This window comes from Triticum dicoccoides, chromosome 7A, assembly GCF_002162155.2.
Source record: "Triticum dicoccoides isolate Atlit2015 ecotype Zavitan chromosome 7A, WEW_v2.0, whole genome shotgun sequence".
NCBI classification, from domain to species: domain Eukaryota; kingdom Viridiplantae; phylum Streptophyta; class Magnoliopsida; order Poales; family Poaceae; genus Triticum; species Triticum dicoccoides.
This window is the reverse complement of record NC_041392.1, coordinates 260,525,125-260,532,952: the sequence shown is the minus strand read 5'-3', so window position 1 is coordinate 260,532,952 and position 7,828 is coordinate 260,525,125.

The following is a 7,828-nucleotide window of genomic DNA, read 5'->3' as shown; positions in this document are numbered from 1 at the left end:
CAATCCGGCGTTCCGTTCTCCTCCGGTGGTCATTTCTACCTTTCTTTCATGTGTGGGGATTAAACATTTCCGGATTGGACCGAGACTTGCCAAGCGGCCTTGGTTTACTACCGGTAGACCGCCTGTCAAGTTTCGTACCATTTGGACTTCGTTTGATACTCCAACGGTTAACCGAGGGACCGAGAAGGCCTCGTGTGTGTTGCAGCCCAACACCCCTCCAATTTGGCCCAAAACCCACCTAAACCCTCTCCATCCTCTCGGTCGTTCGATCACCATCGCGCGGCCGAAAACCGCACCTCATTTGGACTCTCCTAGCTCCCTCTACCTATAAATATGTACATCTCCCCGAAATTTCGGACGAAACCCTAGATCTCATCTCTCTCCACGCCGCCGGACATGTCCGCCCGCCGGCGGACGCGTCCATCCCACCTCCACCTCGCTCCGGCCAGTGGCGTCGCGCCACGTCACCCCCCCGCCGCCGCTAACCAACCGGGCGCCGCCACGCGTCCCCGCGCCCACTTCCCCGCCGCGCGGGCCCGCCATGCTCAGATCCCGCCCGCGTCGGGCCGAGCCGGGCCTTGCCTCGCCGACCGCCGCCAGGGCGCCCGCACACCACCCGAGGTGCCTCGCCACCGCGCCAGATGCTCCCACCGGCCACCCGGACTTCGCCGGAGGCCGCGAACCCTAGCCGTCCCTTCGCCGGAGCCGAGCTCCGCGCTGACGGAGTTCGCCAAGCCCCGTCCAGGCAGGAGCCCGCTACCTCCTCGCCTCCCGTCGCATGGCCCGGCGCCAACGCGCTGCCTGCTTCGACGTTCGTGACACCATGGCCTCCCCGCGCCTCCGTTATGCCGGATCCGGCCACCGGAGCCCATCCCCGCGCCAGATCCGAGGAGCCGCCGCCTAGTTCTACCCATTCCCGTCCTCCTCCGCCGTTTTCCCTCGCCTCCTCGTCGTTTGCTGCCGGAACGCCGCTCGCCGGAGCCCTTCTCCACCGGTGACCCCTGCCCCGTCCCCGTTCGAGAAGAGGACGACGAGCGTCCACTCGTGGGCCGCCTCCCCCTCGCTCGCATGGGCCGCCTTCCTCTCCAAGGCCCAGCATCGCCGGCTCCCAAGGCCCAGGGTGAGCAGCCCCCGATTTTTCCTTTGATGGGCTTCATGATCCAGATTCAGCCCGTTGATATTTTTTTTCAAGATCTGTAAATTTGTCTATTTATCCTGAGACTGCAGTTTTACAGAAAAGTCCCTCATGTTCATGCATATAATAACTCACAATTCGTGCATCGGTTTAAAATGAATTATCTATGAAACTTGCTCAGAATTTTGTGTAGATTAATAATATCCAACTTTCATCTATGTTTGAAATGTTTAAAATGCTGTTTGTTTAATTTTTGCTCCTATGCCATGTTAAAATGCTTTAATTCATAACTAAATAACCATAGCTCCGATTTAAATAATCTTTATATGTAAATGGGGTAGAAAAATGTCTAGTTTAACATGGTGCACTCATCTTGCATGTTTAACAACTCTAAAATATTGTTTAGGGCAGAACAGTACCAAATCTAGAATATGCTATGTGGATTTACCGGAATTGTTGTTCGTTACTTCCGGCCTCATTTAAACTTGCCTAGATAGGTAGTTTCGTTGTGCTTCACCTCTTGCCATGTTAATCAACATTTAATATTGTTGGGGTACATAAACGAGATCGAACTAAATAACTTGTTGTGGTGTTTTGTCAATATGCAACTCGTTGCATATTGATCTCCACTTAATTTGTAGAACTGCTTGTGCACTTTGCCATGCCATGCTTCATTAAACCGGGCATGCCTCATACTCGATTGTGCATCATGCCATGTTGATGTGTTGGTTGTTTACTATGTTGTGTGCTTCTTTTCCGGTGTTTGCTTCTTCGGGTTGGTTCCGGTTACGTCGCTTTTGTGAGGACCCGTTCGACTACGTCCGTTTGTCTTCTTCATGGACTCGTTCTTCTTCCTTGCGGGATTTCAGGCAAGATGATCATACCCTCGAAATCACTACTATCTTTGCTATGCTAGTTTGCTCGCTCTTTTGCTATGCCAATGCTATGATGCCTACCATTTACTTGTCAGCCTCCCAAATTGCCATGCTAAACCTCTAATCCACCATGTCCTAGCAAACTGTTGTTTGGCTATGTTACCGCTTTGCTCAGCCCCTCTTATAGCGTTGTTAGTTGCAGGTGAAGATTGAAGTTTGCTCCTTGTTGGAACATGGAGATGTTGTTCCTTGTTGGAACATGTTTACTTGTTGGGATATCACAATATATCTTATTTAATTAATGCATCTATATACTTGGTAAAGGGTGGAAGGCTCGGCCTTATGCCTGGTGTTTTGTTCCACTCTTGCCGCCCTAGTTTCCGTCATATCGGTGTTATGTTCCCGGATTTTGCGTTCCTTACGCGGTTGGGCTATTATGGGAACCCCTTGACAGTTCGCCTTAAGTAAAGCTTCTCCAGCAATGCCCAACATTGGTTTTACCATTTGCCACCTAGCCTTTTCTTTTCCCTTGGGGGTCGCGCGCCCAAGGGTCATCATTATTTTACCCCCCTGGGCCAGTGCTCCTCTGAGTGTTGGTCCAACTAAGCGATGTCTGAGGCTACCAGGGGCAACTCTGGGCTGGCTTACCCGACGTCTTGCTCATCCGGTGTGCCCTGAGAACGAGATATGTGCAGCTCCTATCGGGATTTGTCGGCACATCTGGGTGGTGTTGCTGGTTTAGTTTTACCCTGTCGAAATGTCTTGTTGTACCGGGATACCGAGTCTGATCGGAATGTCTCGGGTGGAGGTCTATTCCTTCGTTGACCGTGAGAGCTTGTGATGGGCTAAGTTGGGACACCCCTGCAGGGATTTGAACTTTCGAAAGACATGCCCGCGGTTATGGGCAGATGGGAATTTGTTAATGTCCAGTTGTAGAAAACCTGAACTTGACCTTAATTAAAATGAATCAACTACGTGTGTAACCGTGATGGTCTCTTTCCGGCGGAGTCCGGGAAGTGGACATGGTGTTGGAGTAATGTTTGCGCAGGCTGTTCTCTAGCTTCTCGCTCGTTCTTTGCCTCCTCTTCTCGCTCTCTTTTGCGAATAAGTTAGCCACCATATATGCTAGTCGCTTGCTGCCGCTCCACATATATTTGCCTTATCCTTCCTATAAGCTTAAATAGTCTTGATCGCAAGGGTGCGAGATTGCTGAGTCCTCGTGGCTCACAGATACTATAACTCCAGATGCAGGTCCAGGTGATTCCGCTCCAGGTGACGCGTATGAGCTCAAGTGGGAGTTCGACGAAGACTCTCAACGATACTATGTTTCCTTTCCCGACGATCAGTAGTGGTGCCCAGTTGGGGGTGATTGGGACCGTGTCGCATGTTGGGTTCTCTTCTATTTTGGCACCGTAGTCGGGCCATGACTGTTTTGGATGATGTAATGTTATTTATGTTCTTGATTGACGTGGCGAGTGTAAGCCAACTATGTTCTCCCCTTATTATTCATATTACATGGGATGTTGTGAAGATTGCCTAACTTGCGACAGATGCCTTCAATGTGATTATGTCTCTAAGTCATGCCTCGACACGTGGGAGCTATAGTTGCATCGAGGGTGTTACAAGTTGGTAATCAGAGCCTTCCCCGACCTTAGGAGCCCCATTGCTTGATCGTTTTTAGAAGCCTAGTTGTGTCTAGAAAAATGTTTTGAGTCATTTAGGAATTATATATCAGAGAGTTTAGGAATTCTTTTTACTCCCCAGTCTCCTCATCGCTCTGGTAAGGCATCCTGACATAGAGTTTTGACTCTTCTCTTCTCAAATTTCACTAAAAAAAAATTTAGGATCACGTGGGTATCTTGGAATCATTCCGATGGTTTTATGATGAGAACATTGACTTGGTGCCTCCTGTCAGGGGTTTAGTGGAAGTGTCCCGGGGAGTTGAGCTCTGAGGTGTTGTCATCATAATTTTATCGTTGCAGTTCTGGAATACCTGAGTTTAGTACGCCGACATCGAAAATCTCTTTTATGCAGTTCGTTGGTGAGATAACCTCGACGCCACCCAGTACTGGGGCGGGAGTTCGGGAGTATCGCCATAACTTGTATAACGGATGCTTTTCGAAGGTTGAGGTAGATGATTTCCGAAGGTTTCTTGGTTATGTGTTGAAGGATGGATACAACTGGATGTAGGATTTGTTAGTTTGGGTGAGATATTATGCTTCCCCTATATCCCCAACACCTGATTGCATAACCGGAAAATTTCGGGAGTTTCATAGGTGGGAATTCAAGTAGCTCTTAGGATATCTTTCCGACAAATGTATGATATGAAATTGGGGTTCGACGTCTAGTGGTCCGCCTATTCACGGTCGATTTTACAGTGGTCTCGTTGTGTCTTAAAGAGTCCTTGGCTATGCCGACTCGGGGACGCTTCGTATGTCATGTGCACTGCCTTGTACATGATGGTGCTGTACGATCGAGCCCGTGTAGGCCCCACCACGAAAACTTCAGACGAAATCTCTATCATATGTTTGTTCCGGCTTATTCTGCAAGCCAATCCTTTGTTTTGTTTTGAGTTGTGGTATTCGAATTGCTTCGAAGTCAAATGTTGATGCCATACCTTTCCTAACCGGTGTTCTCATACTCCGATGTGAATACCAACCCTTCTTGATCATCAAGTTTGTCATGTCAATTCTTTTCAACCGGTGTGTTTCTCTTCAAGTGGATCCGATCATTTCAACATCTGCAAGATCAAGTATCAGCTCTCTCAACAGCGTTCGTTTCATCCATCTCCAAGTTGTCTTTCTTTTTCCCACCCTCCCTCCCTTTTTGTTTCTTCGAGGACCCAGATTTCTTCATCGGGTATCCATTCAATTCATGTGAAGTCACTCCATTCTTTTTTGTCAATATTCTTACCTGGTGGTTCTCAAGGAGATGTTCTACTAGTTCGTCATTCTTCATTCTTTCTTCTCCGATGGAACCAATTCAAGCTTTCGGTGTTGATCATATCTTTTTCCATGTTTCAAATATCTTCTCATGCCGGTGCACCTCATATTCATTCACTTCTCGCCATTTAATTGTTCCGGAGTGCTCAAGATATCTCAAAGATTCGTGTTTCAACTCTGCATTCGTTCAAGCTCTTTCGAGATTGGTATCTCATTCAAGTCATTTAATTCAACCGGTGCAACCTCTCTTTTTAATCATTTCAACGGTGTTTCTTTTGAGTGGGCCCTAACCCACAGGTCTATTCCCAGGATCTTATATGACTCTTCTTATTTGTCCGGAGCTATCCTCAAATTTCCTTTCGAAGTTTGACGTAAGAATGAATTATCATCAGTCTTATAATTTTCTCCAAGATCTGTCGAATTATTTTCATCGTTGGCTCAACTTTTATATTCTTCTTTATTCCGGTGCCTCAATAATTATTGGTGCTGTTTCTCGTCGTCATTCTTAGGTTCGGAGACCGAAGAAGAGTTTCTTTTAAATCTTGCCCCATTCTCTGCCATCCTCTCATAATTGTTTGATTGTGAGAATTCTTTTATCCATCTGGAGCAATTCAAGAGTCTTCTCAGTTTGATTATCCGGAGTCCATCAATTCATGTTTATTCATTCTCAGCTTTCAGTTATCATTCTCCAATCTTACCAGTGCTTCGTTCAAGATTTCTCTTCCTTTGTTATTGTATCGATCCATTTGTTATTTCAATTCTACCGGTGGTTCGTTGAAGACCTTCTCAAGTTTGCGCTATCCTTGCTACGAGAATAAGTTGTGTGCCAAATCCAGTTGCTCGTCATCAATTAAATTGGTGAAGGATACACATAACATAATTCTTATTCTTTTTCATCAAGTTTATTCAATTTCTTTTCCGGAGTGGTTCATCGTATCACATTCTCAGTTCGAGTTGCTCATCTTTTCTTTCCTGGAGTTCCAAGCTCTAGTTATCATTCCAAAGATCTATCTAACCATTGCAAGGGTTCAACTTGTGTTTTCAACTTCTCCTTCATTTCGTTTTGATCATCTTTTTGTTACCGGAGTTCTTCATGGAAGTTCTACATGATGGTTCATCAAGGATTTATATTTCTTCTCGAAGTGTTCATCGAGATTCTTTTCTAAGAAACTCAAGCATTCTTCATCTTGCTATCCGGAGTGCAATTTCTTTCTACCGTATCTTTGGAGGTGGTATTATGTCCTTCTTGATAATTCCCCTTTGTTGCTTCGTGAGTCACAAGTTATCAAGAATGAGATATTTTAAATCCATCAATCTCTTCTTTGGAGTTATCTTGGGTTATATTTCACCTATAGCCTTCCCTAAGGATTGTTGCTAATTTTGGTGCTTATAATTGACCCAAGTTCTTCATTATCCTTCCGGTGATATAGCTTTCTCGTCTCCTTGTTCATTCCAATCCAATTCTTTTTCCGTGAGTGGAAGGTTGTCACCTCATATATTTGAGATATATTCCATAAGACCATATCAAGCTTAGTATTTTCATTGTTGGTTTTCCAACAACTCCGTTCGACCCTTCTCCTAAAGATGCCTTTTCAAACTCTTTTGTGGCAGAAATTGGCATTTTCTTCTCAATTCTCTTATTTCAATTATCTATCTTCTATTCTTTTCTTCCGGAGGCTTTATGATGTTGCTCTCTTCAACCCATCTTTTAGTTCTGTCAGGATCATGTTCTTTTCATGCCTATCCTTTTAACCGGAGTGTTGTGTCCTCTTTTCAAGTATCCTCTCATCTTGTCAAGTGCAATTCCTTCCATTTACAGGCGGAGTGTTGTCCAAATTATATCACTCTTATTCCTTCCCTATCTTGTTTAACCGGAGTGTTGTGCCTTTTTGCTCAAGTTCTTTTCGCCTTATCAAGCCTTGCATCTCCTTTCAACCGGAGTGCTGCCTGAATTTGGTCTTTCCTGATCCCCTTCCTTAACCGGCTCCCAAGGCCCAGGGTGAGCAGCCCCCGATTTTTCCTTTGATGGGCTTCATGATCCAGATTCAGCCCGTTGATGTTTTTTTCCTAGATCTGTAAATTTGTCTATTTATCCTGAGACTGCAGTTTTACAGAAAAGTCCCTCATGTTCATGCATATAATAACTCACAATTCGTGCATCGGTTTAAAATGAATTATCTATGAAACTTGCTCAGAATTTTGTGTAGATTAATAATATCCAACTTTCATCTATGTTTGAAATGTTTAAAATGTTGTTTGTTTAATTTTTGCTCCTATGCCATGTTAAAATGCTTTAATTCATAACTAAATAACCGTAGCTCCGATTTAAATAATCTTTATATGTAAATGGGGTAGAAAAATGTCTAGTTTAACATGGTGCACTCATCTTGCATGTTTAACAACTCTAAAATATTGTTTAGGGCAGAACAGTACCAAATCTAAAATATGCTATGGGGATTTACCGGAATTGTTGTTCGTTACTTCCGTCCTCATTTAAACTTGCCTAGATAGGTAGTTTCGTTGTGCTTCACCTCTTGCCATGTTAATAAACATTTAATATTGTTGGGGTACATAAACGAGATCGAACTAAATAACTTGTTGTGGTGTTTCGTCAATATGCAACTCGTTGCATATTGATCTCCACTTAATTTGTAGAACTGCTTGTGCACTTTGCCATGCCATGCTTCATTAAACCGGGCATGCCTCATACTTGATTGTGCATCATGCCATGTTGATGTGTTGGTTGTTTACTATGTTGTGTGCTTCTTTTCCGGTGTTTGCTTCTTCGGGTTGGTTCCGGTTACGTCGCTTTTGTGAGGACCCGTTCGACTACGTCCGTTTGTCTTCTTCATGGACTCGTTCTTCTTCCTTGCGGG